Source organism: Manis pentadactyla, chromosome 15 (assembly GCF_030020395.1).
Source record: "Manis pentadactyla isolate mManPen7 chromosome 15, mManPen7.hap1, whole genome shotgun sequence".
Taxonomy (NCBI): Eukaryota; Metazoa; Chordata; class Mammalia; order Pholidota; family Manidae; genus Manis; species Manis pentadactyla.
In genome coordinates, this window is record NC_080033.1 from 50,641,488 (window position 1) to 50,655,764 (window position 14,277).

A 14,277-nucleotide genomic window follows, 5' to 3' on the forward strand; every position below is an offset into this window, starting at 1 on the left:
TGCATCTGGCACTAGGGATGTAGTAGTAGAACAAAAAGTCCTGGGTTTTCTTTCATGGGCTTATAATTTATCAGGAAAGAAACACATAAATTAAAAGTTACATAATTAGGCGACTGAAGTTTTAGTGTACTCAGTGGAGGAAATGTACCGGGTGGTATAAAAACATGTAAAGACAGAAACCTCAGTTAATGTATAACATAAAGGGACTGCTTTCCTAAGGAGAAGGGCTGAGTCAATAGATAAAATAGAAGAAGGGCAGTAGCATAAATTCTAGCCCAAAGAAACAAAAAGTGTGCAGCAATTAAAAAAAAAAGCCCTGGAAAGCTTTTTGAGTAGAACTCAAGCAGATCATAGTGCTCAGTAAAATGGCCTTAAGAAATCTCTTAAAGAGTTGATGTCTGAATTCTTCCCAAATATCCTATAATAAAGTATTTTAAAGCAAGAGTGCATTACTTGATTCATAGTGTATCACCTGATTCACAGAAGGCTGCAGACTGGACTAGAGAGGACCCTGTCTCATGTGATATCAACTGGATTCAGAGTGGTCTACTCACTATCAAGAAACTGTGGGTTGAAACACTGATAGATCTGGGGAATTTTCTCTGCATAACATAATTTTAAACTCATTATTTAAGGAAACATTCTCATATTTATTAGATAATTTAACAAGTGAAATTGTAGGCTGTAATATATGCTATTGTATTACTCAGGGAAATTAAACTTACTGGAGAGATGCAAGTAGGTGTTATCTAGAAAAAAGGCATCTGGCACTTATAAGAAATGTGTGTAGAGGAGAGTTTACAATTCTTGTAACTTCTTCATGAACTGGTTGAACTCCATGAGTGCTCAGACAATGCTTTCCTATTTTATTTGCTGTTTGTGTTAGTGGAGGCTAAGTCCAGAGGTTATCTGGGAATACAAAAACATCAGAGGTACAAAACATCTGCCTCCCTAGGGCAGAATTAGCAATTGTTTTCCTAAAGGGAGGTGTCATAATTTGCTCTCTATTTGAACTAACCAATCACTGGCTCCCCTAATGAACTTTATCTGAAAGTCAGATGTAAAACTCCCATGTTTTTCAAAGTGTGGTGCCAGAAGTCATCATTTTAGATGGAGGAGCCTTTTTTTGACCTACAGACATAGCATTAAGTAATATTAAATCACACAGTGGATCACTCCCATTTCACTTATTTTACTCTTGATGAGGAGACCATGCCAACGGTGATCGTATGTCTCTAACACCTACCATTTCCTAAACTAGTTTTATACAAATTTATAAGCTGATTAATAGGTGTCAAGTTCAGAGCTTTCCCAGAGGCATCAATATCCTGTGAGAATATGATCACACTATTTTTCTTTTCTTATAATAATACCTATGGTACCTACTTCAGGCAAACAATACTGGTTTTATGATTACTGTAGTAACACAGATATAAATTCATATATATATTTTAAAAATTAATAAAATAAATTAATTTTTAGTTCAAATAAATCTATTAAATTAGATTACATATGGTCAATAGATATGGCAATATAATGAGATAAGAAGTGATGAAGTTGAGAAAAATTTGTTTTAATAGATAAAAGGTTGACCTTTGAAATTTTAAAGTCGATTTCATCATTTACCAATTGTGTGACCCTAGGCAAGTCACTTAATCTGAGTCTCTGTTTCCAATTCTGTATGATGGGAAATGTAATGATTGTGACCTCATGAGTTTAGTATGAGGTTAAATAAGTCTAGCTGATAATCAAAACCTAGTAAAAGTTGTTATAGTCGAAAAAACAGATAACGGAGTTGTAGTGAAAGATGTATGAAATCAAAGATGAAAGTATAATGTAATAAAAGATGGAATTAAAGATGAAAAGTAGCAATGAATCCTTTGGCCTTATCCAAGAGGAAAATATTTTGAAAAAAGAAAATAAAATAGAATTAATACCAGATGCAACACAATTAAACTGAGCAGTCCCTAGTGTTTGCAAGAAAATCCTCACTCACAATTACCTAAACAAATCTATTCACTTAGAAGCCTGGAGGGCTTTCAACCAAAGCATGCATCTCCTTAGGGCCTCTTAAACTATTTTTATTGCTGTCTACATTTTACATGCACAGCAACACCAGTAATACACATCAGCAAGACCGCTACCAGAAGTTCAGACTGTTCCCATATCTACCAACTCTTCCATTCAGTTCAGCTTGGTTCAATTTATTCTAGCAAGCACTGGGTGGCCATTGTATACCACATAGTGAATGAGACTGTGGAAGTAAACCAGAGGGGTGTAAAACGGCTCATACCCTCACAGACCTTTACATTTGACAGCAGCATGTATTTGGTTCAGTGCTAAGCTTTCTATGGCAAAGACAATCCTACTTAATATTCAAGACCATTTAATTCCTCCATTTGCTCATTGAATAGATTAGTGCACAAATTATGTATTTAACAAACAGGCACAGACTCTGTGGAAGAGAGATTGAAGGTCACTAAGATGAAAGGGTGAGAAAGTGGGATTCTAGGGGAAAAAAAAACCCTGACTGGTTCCTTTGCATAATTGCAAATACAGTGCCAAGGGAACAAATGTGAGGGAGGGAGGGATTGGCCAGTGCACCTGCTTCTGGGGCTGGTTTCCCTCTTGGAGGATTCTTTTTGACAGGCTCTGAGCTGAGCTTTGGGTTTTCGGAGTTGAATAAGATACACAAATGATGCCCTTAAAGAGAGCTCTTATATTTGAGAGATGGGCTCCCCTCTCTCCAAATTCCTATAATCACCTTCCTCTAAGAATCACTTCTATGTGGAAACAATGGAGGCAAGTTAAATAGCAGATTTATAAGGATACATTTCCTTAGTAACGGTTCACAGAAATTGTAACATGGCCCTTCTTCATTTCTGGTCACCTCCACATTGTGGAAACTCTCCCAGCCAGCTGATCTCAGAAAGTCTCAAGTGTGCTGAATATAAATTGGCACTAAGTTCTTCTGGCTATCACTCTAGTCTCTAGAAGTAAGGGTGAAAGTCTGCTTTCTTCTCGCTTTGGCTGTAGCTCTACCTTCCACACCAATAATGAGTCACACCTTTTGCTACTCTTGATGGATGCTTCCCCACTTGGGAGATTCTTTACCTGTTGAAGAAGAAACGATATATCCTCTGCCCCACTTAGGTTGTGCTCAGGGTATTCTCCATTGTATGCTTTCCACATCAGTTTTGACCAAATAAAAAACCTGTATGTTAAGTTGTTCTACAAAATGCTGGAAGCTTATAGTCCAAACTCTCAGAATACTACAGATGGAATGGGTCTGGAGGAAGATTCTCTTCTCTCTCTCTCACTGACCCATGAGGTCACCCCCTGTAGGATGTTCATTGTTCGCCATTTTGGTGTGCTAGGAAAATTCTGCAACTGATACTCAATGTGATGTGAACTTGACAACTTGGGCCACTTCTATGTTTGCAATCACTGTTTTCCTGTCTTTCCAATACCTGCAGTCATAGCAATGCCATCAAAATATTTTTGCATTAAGTAAATAAAAAACAACATGGCACATAGAAAGTCATTCTAAAATGAGCAATTTTAGTTATCTAGAGGTATGTGGTAGGAATAGGGAAATACTCATTTTTTTCCTTTCTTTTAAGAACTTGTGAGTAAAATTTGAATTCTTCATTAAACTTCCAAGCTCATTTTCATAAACTATTTGTTTTAGGAATTAGACACAGGACTGATCATGTTGTCCAGACACCCAGTGAGAAGAAATCACCATCTACCACTCCACTGTGTGAAGCAAGCATCAGGCTGTGTGGTTAGCCATGGATAGAACAATGGCACTTTCGGGGCATTAAGACAATGAGAAGGATTTTGTTTATTTATCATTTTTGTACCCTGAATATGGTGGTAAGATTTAATTATTGCCAAATACAGAAATATTTTACTTTCTATGTGTATTAATATTCTTTTGAAAACTTGACAGGTTTTACACTCAAACCTGATTTTCCAGATATATTTTCAATATTTTTAGAATCAGTGGGTCCCAGATAACTGATTCTAATTTGACCAGTTCTTAAAATTTGCTGCCACTGGCCTAAAGAGGTAGTGAGTTTCCTTTTACATGAAGTCAAACGTTTTACACCCAAAACATCTCCTCCTCTCCATTCCACTGTCATTCATTTAATCAAGGTCTTAACTATAGCTAGCTTGGAATCTTGTTATACCCTCCTAAATGGTTTCCTCCTTTCTTTTATTCAACCCTTCCTCTATACCACAAATGGTGTTCATCTTTCTAAAACCCAACTCTTTTTTTGGCATTCCCCACCTAAAAATTCTTCAGGATGACCTTATTTCCTTTAGAAAATAGCCAGTCACTTTCTAGGTAGCAATGAAAACCCACAACTCTATCATTTCACTCTTCTGCATTTATTGCATATAAGAAGATTCTTGATATGTTTACCTCTTCTTCCTTTCTGTGGGATACTTCTGAAAGATGATTTCCATGTAAATTTTTTCATTGTATTATTTAACATGAACACAAAATGCTACAGGTGTAGATTAGAGAGATGGTTGACAATTCACAAACTTAAATGATTTATCTCAATATAAATATTGTACCATAAGGCACTGAATATTTATAAAATAGGTGAATCGTGTGAAGTTTTATCCATTTGTTTAAATCAATGCCAGCAGAATAAAATTCAGAATTGTCAGGGGACAAGGGAAGGAGTGCTGCATTTTAGAATTGGACCTTGTGTCTTCCTGCAAATTCCCTTTCCAAACTTGCTTTTCCTCTCTGCCTAGACAGTCAAATAATTCCTTGTGTTTATAGGACACTTGTAAAGCACTTAAAAAAGAACAGCATGTAAATTCACACTAAATAATGCATAATGCTTACAGGAATCTGTTTCCCAACTTGCTGTAGCCATCATCACACACAAGGGAAAAGAGAAGGACAACTAGACATAAAATCAGCTGCATGTTTTTTTAAAGCTAAGATGGAATAATGTGCACATTTAAAGCTGTAGACTTACATACCATAGCTAAAGGCTATGTTTATTTCATTTAACTCTCTTAACCCCTGCCTATATAGAGGGCAAGTTAAAGTTTTAGAAGAATTATCAATTTAACAGACTCTTGTTCCATATGTTTTTATGGAAATGCAGAGTAGAACTACCTACCTTAATGAAATGAGTTGATCATAGTAAATTCTTGATATACAATTTGATAAGGGCTATGGATGGTTCTTGGTGACACTGAGACCTGACCTCTCACTCTTGGGTTGGGAGAGTGGGAATGAGATGGTTCCTGAAAAGTTAGAATGTAGTCATTCACAGTTTGCTTATTCCCACAGGAATATTTACTGAGTACATAAAATTCTAGATTTACAGTGAGCAACCTGAACACATTCCTTGATCTCATGAAGCTTATATTCCAGGGTGGGGAAGACTTTTGGTTAAGTATTCACACTTATCAATATTTTTATAAAAAACTAAGAGCAGTGATAAAAATGGGAGAAAGGTAGTTTTATCAGAAGATATGACACCAGGGGTCATGGAAAGCATTCAAAGGATGTGACACTGTGGCTGAGACCTGCAAAATGAGCAGGAGTTAATGTGGAGAAGGGAGGTATTCAAGGATGGTGAGCAACACTGCATAATGGCTCCATACGTGGGCATACACTAGTATCTGGAACCTGCAAATATATCACTGCACTTGACCAAGAAGGCTTTGCCAATGTGATTAAGTTAAAGATCTTGAGATGGAGAGATTTTCCTGGAATAGCAAAATAGGTGCAATGTAATCCCAAGAGATCTTACAAGGAGCAGCAGGAGGGTCTGAGTCTTAGAAAGCCATGTGGCGCTGAAAGCGGAGGGAGAGAAAGCTATGGGATGAGAGAGGACAGATGAAGCTCTGTGATGACTTTCGGAAGCACAGTGATGAGAGTGCGGCTTTGGGGAGGGAAGTCAGCCATGAGCCGGGGGATGTGCATGGCCTCTAGAAGCTGAAAGGCCAGGGAAAGGATTCTTCCCTATGGGCACCAGAAGAAATGTCCTGCCAATACCCTGATTCTTAGGACTTCTGACCTCTAGAACTGTACGATAATAAATGTCTGTTTTTTTAAGCCTATAGGTTTGGGGTAATTTGTTACAACAATAATAAGCTAATTGTTGGGAAGCTAATACAAATGGGCTCTTAAATGTCCAAGACGATTCAGGCAAAGGGAACTCTTTTTGATGAGAGTGAGCTTTGCATATTTGAGGAATTGAAAGAGAACTGATGATGGTAAAGCACAGACATCTAGGGACAAAAGGGGAATAATGCACATTAAAACTGTTCAACATTAAAACAAGATATGAGAAATTATCTATTTCAAAACTTCATTTTAAGAATGAAGATAAAATGCGATTTACTTTAAGACCACTGAGTCCACCAGCAATTCACCAACATGTAAACAAATCCCAAATTTGATCTGAATGCATTCATTTATTCAATCAATTACAAAATATGTGCTGACTGTCTGCTAGGTTAGGGCATGGGTGTGAAGGGAATATAGAATCAGGAAGGAATGAAATATAGCTGCTGACTCACTGCCTTCCTGTCCTAGTATCAGTGTACCTCTCTACCACCTTCACTACACAGTAAGCACCTTGAAAGCAACCACTATATACCAGAAAACCCATATCTGGAACTTGCCAAAATATCTTAAATAATTAGGTTTGTTAGTTAAGCAGGATTTATGTTATCTGTTTTAGTTTGAACATAGTGTGTTTATGAAAGACTGCTAATGGAATATATAGAACATGACAATACTATCAGTATATGTTAGTCTATATGGGGCCATGGGCTCTGGGAACCACATTAGGAATATAATGTAATGCTAACAACCTCAAACACACCTTATGTCATTTAATCCATGCAACTTCTCTACAAGGCAGGCGGTACATCTCAGAATGTACGTTTTTAGGGCATTATCCAAATCCTCACTACCCATTTCTAGCTCTGCTTTGGAGACTCAGGACTCTCTGACTCCAGTTTTCTCCTAAGTACAATGAAAGTATTAATAGTAACTTCCAGAGTGGTGGTAAGGATTGAATAGATTCATATATGCAATTTACCTACCAGTCTGACAAGTAGTAGGCATTCAACAATCATTTTTTGAGAATAAAATAGTGAATGAATGAATGAATGAATTTTTATGTGCATGTGTGTGCATCTACCAGATGTGAGTTTCTGTGGACCTGCTGCCTATTGGAATACAGAGGCTATGAATTGGGAAATGATTTGTGCACAAGGTAGGTGAAAATCCTGGATTCCACACCTGGCTCAATCACTGTTTAGGCGAGATCATGCTAACCTCCATAAACCTCAGTTCCTTCATCTGAGAACTGAAGATACCAGTGCATGCTCTGCTCCTGGTTGGATCATTTTAGGGATTAAATGACATTGTTACAATGTTTCTAATTATATGCCAGAAAAATCTTAATGAAACAAATGGAGTTATTATAAAAATCCTTATTAACATGAATGTTACTATTAAAGGACATTGTGTTTGACTGCATTGTTTTTCAAAGCTTTAGCATTGTGGTTTGGCAACTGTTCACTCTTTGCTTATAAGCAGTTGCTAAGACTCTCTGTGTCTACCACAAATAATAGGTCCATCTAGAGGGAAGTATAAATACATTTATTTTTCTCAGAGAAGCATGAGTCATACACTTGGAGGCTGTGTATTGTGCATACACTATTATTTTCAATTTCTACACTGCCAGTCTCCTTCACTGATATTTCCAACCACACCCACAGATATCACTTCTAAGGCCTTTAAGAATGACACAGAGTGGACACCTTCTGAGAAAAGGCATCTCTTGACTACAATTTCCCCTTTGTTGTCTGTTGGGAGCTTCGAATGTCAACATCTGAGAGCTGAAACATGCACTTAGGGAGGTTGTGAGGATGTCTTTCAATCCTGCTCATGAGACTGTAGAGGCAGATGGCATAAATAGGGTCTGAATTGTATTTCATAGCCGTCCATACTTTGTCAACTGCAAATAAAACAGGAGGGAGAATTGCAGCCTTTGATGTAAGAAGAAATCTGTTCACTTCTGGAATCTAAAATTAATAGATTTTGGACACGGGGCAGATAATTTCTCGTTACTGGGTATCAATGTCTTCATGTGTATCATTCTGGAGAGGTCCAGAGAGATTACCAAATTTATAACCTAATAATCTGTGTCTATGATTCTGGTCCATTCCAGCAGGAGACACATTGATACACTAGTAAAGCCTGAATGAACTTCCTAGTCTGGTGGATTCGAGTCCCAATCACAAATTTGCCACTTCCCAGTTGTGAAATTTTAAGTTACCACAGTTATTTGTAGACTAAAACATTTAGGATTCAAGTGGGGACAGTTTACCTAACTCAGAAGCTTATTGAGAAGATTAAGTGAAAAATATGTCAAATGAATAGCACAGGAATCTGGCAGGAGGTCAGGCTAAACTAACCTAAATCCCTCCAGAAATAAATCCTTAGACAAGTTGGGTGATGTGCAGCAACTTTCAAAAGTCTGAATGCATTTCAGAGTTCAACAATAAAATTAATTCTTAGGAGGAAAGAAGTACAGATGAAGTAACACCATCGAGCCCACGTACTCACATCCTGGCTGCCCTCAGAGGGAAGGGGTACAGAGAAGAAAGAGGAAGAGGAAGAGGAGGAAGAGGAAAAGGGGGGTGACAGGGAGAAGGTGATGACGACAATGTCCTAGGCCAGGAAGTATGAAGAGGTTTCCATCAAATCTTTATATTTAATGTTGAGAATTGTTGATTGCTTCACCTAGTGAAAGGGAAAATTTCCACCTAACATACAGGGAGGTGGCGGCTTGTCTGTTCCTACTTTTACTCTAGGAAAGCACATATACATGCATACATGTTCACACACACACACACACACACACACACACACACACACACACCACATACTTCTCACTTGAGAAATCAGTGGGCTCATGCTTTACACCAGCCAAATGTACACTGCCCATATGGTCCAGGACACAATGGTTAAGAAATTAACATAAAACTTCATCCTAAATTGATGATAATTTTAGGATGCCTGATAACACACAGATAAACTTCAAAGTTCACTCTTACAAAGAAAATTAAGCTGTTCTCGTAAAAAAGCCCTATGTAGATGAGCACACAATCTCTCCTTATAAAACAGATGAGGTGACCATATGCCATAAATGAGGATAAACAGACATAACATACTGGAGGATTAGAATCTCAAGAATACCAGATAATAGAACTATTTCTAAGAAACAAAATGATGAAATACTATGTTTGACTTGAACTTTTAAAAGTGAAGGAACAAAAACCATAAACAATGATTCTATGAAGGGAAAAAAAAGGCAAGTCATTGAAAGTAAAATAAATAAATGCACAAATGAAGCCACAGAAGAGATCCAGTGGAAGAGAAAAATAATACAATAGGATATATGTTTGAGTAAATTATGCTCAGTATAGCACAGTGAGATAAAGGAAAGATAAAAACATTAAAAGAAATGGAGGAGAGAATGAAAGGGTCCATTGTGATAATCATTAAGCAATATACATGTCTATCAAATCAAGTTCTATAATTTATATAATAGTATATGTCAATTATATCTCAATAAAGCCGGACAAATTAAAAGAAAAACAGAAGCAAAAGAAATAAAGAGCTATTTAGAGACAATGAAATAAAATAGACAACAACATAGTTTTATAATGCTTTGTAAAATGAGAATTGGCAAAACTCGGAGAATAAAAATATCTTAGTCAGGCATTTTTTTCCCCCATAAAACACAGAACGTACTGAATAAATACTTGAGTAGAGGGCCTAGTTGGCTGACCTTAGAGAGCAAGAATTTGAAAGTATAACAGTTTTTGTTTCCTGCTCCAATCTGTCAGGTTTGTACCCTTTGCAACCCAAAGATTTATTAACTCCAATTGGATTAAATAAATAAACAAGCAAATAGATTCCTTGACTTATATAACTGAGCTTTGTTTTCATTTAAATTTGGGGTCTCCTGGTTTCCTTTTTATTTTGCAGCTCTTCATTGATTGTATCCACAATTAGTTTCAGGTTAACAATAATGGCAACAGAATTTCTATCTTTGCATTCCCACACTCCAGATTACAGAGTAAGTGACAGCATTCTTTCCAGTATCTCCAAAAGAGAGGAGCAACTTCCGTTCTGAAAACACGTGCAAACACGGCCTCATGTACGTTTGTTCCAAACTGGACTACGTGCTCGGTGTGGAACCCACCACTGTCAGCACGGGAGGAACTATGGCACCTGAGTTACACTGTAAGGCACTCTGCTCCGAACCACATAACTATGTGTTACAGAGAAGCAGCTCTTAAAGCAAAATGTGGTGCTATTAATGGGAAGAAGTAAACTGAGCCAACTAAAAGAAATTCAGTACAATTTTAGCTTAAGGAAAAATAATTTGTCAATGTTTTTTTTTTTTCCTGCATGAAGTTTGTAACTAAGATAGTCTTAGTAGGTGATTCACCAAAGCTCATTTGGCAAGACGATCTGCACCACAATGATTATGAGGTCAGAAGGAGAGATGCCCTCTGGAACTTAGGGTGCCAGGGACCGTTGGAAAGAAGTGAGACTGAAAGTGAGAATTCTCTATGGAAGTAGCCAGAGGGCCAGAAGGAGGTATGTAGAGAAAAGGAAATCATAGATTAGAAGTCTGGGAACAAACATGGTGCCCCATCTGTGCAGATAAAACTGAAGGTGATCTCTTAGATTGGATATTAGGATGATATAGGACAGGAAAGAAAGTGCTGCATCATAATGCATACGGCTCTCTTAGTCCTTTACCCACACCAGGGGTAGATGTGGCTGCTGCAGACTAGAGTTCGAGGTGGATGTAGATCACCTTAACACCAAAAAGCCACAGCCTTGGTATTCCACCAGTGTTTCCTATTGCTGTAGTTGTAAAACACCAAGGCCTGCACCCCACTCACAGCTCTCCCATTACAGATGTTGTCCGAAAGATAAGGGGCTTCACAATAAACAGGACAAACACAGGATTCTAAAAGGTTATCTTAACCTTGTCGTTTCCAGGAAAATGGTACTGTGAGAAGATAGACCCAGGGTCATTTTCCATGCACACCTGGGACACCTCAGATCTGATATTTATCTTTTATTTTTACAACTTGTAAGCACATGATATGAAATAAGAGCAACCTGAGACCTAGAAGAATATTGCCATGATCTCCAAGACCAGACCAGAATAGAGAGTATCACTTTGCTGCACCAGTGAAGTGTTTTGTTTTGGTTTTCATTTTGTTAGGGAGAAGGACATAAAATTATAAATCAAAATTCTACCGTATTTTGGTTATGGTTTATTAGGAGTAATTATGCATGTCTATTGTGTACGAAACAAATGCACTCTATAATTCTGCTGCTATAGTGTGGTTTTAATAATCCTTGCCAATTTCTTGTCTTAACTAAGTTCCAAGGTCAAAAACCCCACAGTCTGTAATATGTAACAGAACAGGTAAACACCACTCTATAATCAACCTCCGTAAGGGCAATACTTCATATCTCTCATTCACACTTGCATTCCTAACACCCAGCTGAGTGTCAAAACCACAGTAGGTATCCAGTATTTGTTAATAAATAGCATATGTATATATGACTTGATGCTCCTTGGATTTGGATGGGGCTGGACGGGGCCAAAGATCAACTGAGATAATCCTAGTGAAAACAGCCAGCCTCAGACCTGGCACTTAGTAGATGCATTTGTTTGCTAGTGTTGAGGTAACAAAGTACAATAAACTTGGGTTGCATGACACAACAGAGATATACTCTCTTCCACTTCAGGAGGACAGAGGTCTGAAGTCAAGGTGCTGGCAAGGTTGATCCCTTCTTTAGGCTCAGAGGGGGACCCTGCCCACGCCTGTCTGCTAGCTCCTAGTAGTACAGGCAACCCTTAGCATTCCTTGGCTTGCAGCCCAATCTCTGCCTCCACAACATGTGTAACTCTCTCTTTCTCTTTTTAACTTCTTATAAGGACACTGTCAGGTTGGATTAAAAGTCCAGTGTGAATTCCTCTTAACCAGTTACCTCTATAACAAGCCTATTTCCAAATAGGGGCATATTTTGAGGTTCTGGGAAGGACATGAATTTTGGAGGTACACTGCTTAGTACAGTGCTGTAGATGGTCAACAATCTTAAAAGTAACTTCGCTTACAAGCAATAAAATGTGTGTTCATTAAAACAGAACACCATGCTTTATACACAACATTCTACAACAAGGGGAAGTAGAGAACTTCCACAGGATTCCTCAGTCCTGAGGGATCTATGCCCATGACTTCTGGCAGACTTCAATATTTTCATTTGCCTAGGATGCTTTTGAAATGGACAAAGACCGGTTCTAGTCACAGTCCTTCTGCTCTGCTAGACTCTAGCCTAGCTTTTCTCATTTGGTTGGTTCAACCAGCACTAAAGCAGCCCAGTGCAATGTTTGGTCTGCTTCTTTGTCTGTGGATGGGGAGAGAATATGAGAAGAGCAGGTACTTATATGTCCTCCTGAAGAGCAAGATATCTTTTGTCCCTAATACTAAATGACAATTCCATTATCTTCACTGTTAGAGAAAATTAAAGAATATCATTTCAGATTCCCTTTTTCTCTCCTTCTTCCACAAAGATCCATCCCCATCTTTATTCTACTGCTTACTGCTGGGGCTAAATCTCCAAATAGCTCCATAGCCCTCATCCTTCAATTCAATCAGATGTCGGCCCCAATATCACATTATCAGGTCGGACTCCCTTCTAGACCATCATATGTTTATATCAACCTGCCATTTGTTATTTTTTATTCATTTTTAAAATCTGAAACATTATGTGTCTTCTTATTTATATGTTATGCATTATTTATTCATTACTTGTTAGCCCCACAAAACTGCAGATATTCAAACATGCATACATGCAAATATTAGGCATTTTATAACCCTTGCTTTGGGGGTACATAAATGAATACACAGGCTACGCTGTAGCAAATACAGTTTTCTAAATATTTCTATGAGTTAAATATGGGTTTTATAGTTTGACAGTAAAATAAAAAACATTGAAACTTGCTTATACATTAATTTGGATATTATACAATCTTCAGAGTCATGACATATATTGTTTCCCTAAACCAAAATAATTTCATAGGATATAGAGTTAGTTAGGTACTTATTAAGAATACGTAATATTAATAAGGGAGATTTGTTTGCAAAATTCATTTAATCTATCTCATAGTAATTGTTAACAAACCATTCAGAGTCAGTTATTGGACAGAGCAATGTAGAAATTCTTAGAGTTGGAATAAATGTAGGAAATCCAAACTATAAAATAAATTGGACTATGTAATAAGGATCACATGCTGGATTATAAATGCTTAGATGTACTTTCTCCCCCTCTGAGCCTGAAGCTTTAAGATAACTTATGACAGGTGTATGAGTTAAAAAAAATAATTTCAGTCTCTCTCCACCTGTCATTACCTGCCAGGCACATGAGAAGACAGTGGAAGACTCAGCAAGCATCCAGAGCAAGTGGAAACAGCTGGGATGCAGCATTTGAACTATCAGGGGAGGTGCTATGTGGGAGTAATTAGGCCTGGCCTAAGACATGTAAGCATAGGAATATTAGTAGCTGGGGATATGCAAGTAAAGAGGAGGATAGTTGTCAATAGTGTTGTATTTACATGAAGAAGGCATTTACCTGGGTCGAAGAAGAGCAAAAAGGAAAAACTGGACTAATTCAAGTGCACTCATCCTCCCTTGAATTGCCTTGTCCAGCTTGTTCACTTGATCCTGGACATGTCATTGAACTTTACGGGTGTGCAGGGCAGCAGCTATTTACCTAATTGGGAGTTAGGTAAAGCAAGTCTCAGAGGGTGCAGTGAGGGCCTTTTAAAATATTTTTTTTAAAAAAGATGAAAAGAAATAGATATAAAAGTAATGTACCTAACTAAAGCAGTGTGTCATGTCCAGAAAGAGCAGAAGAAAATGGTCAATTATACAGGCTTTTAATTCAGACGGACCCATATTTGAATACTAGCCACACCATTTAACTCTATCCTTGGCTATTATTATTAAACCCCTCTGAAGCTTACTTAATCTTCACAACAACCCCGTGGGGCTAGTCTGAGATTATTCCTATTTTTCAGAGTAAATAAAGATAATTGCTTTTAGATTACCTAGCACGTGATTAAAAGAAAGTCAGCAAATGTTCATTGAACACACACCATGGGATATATATGTAAGTAA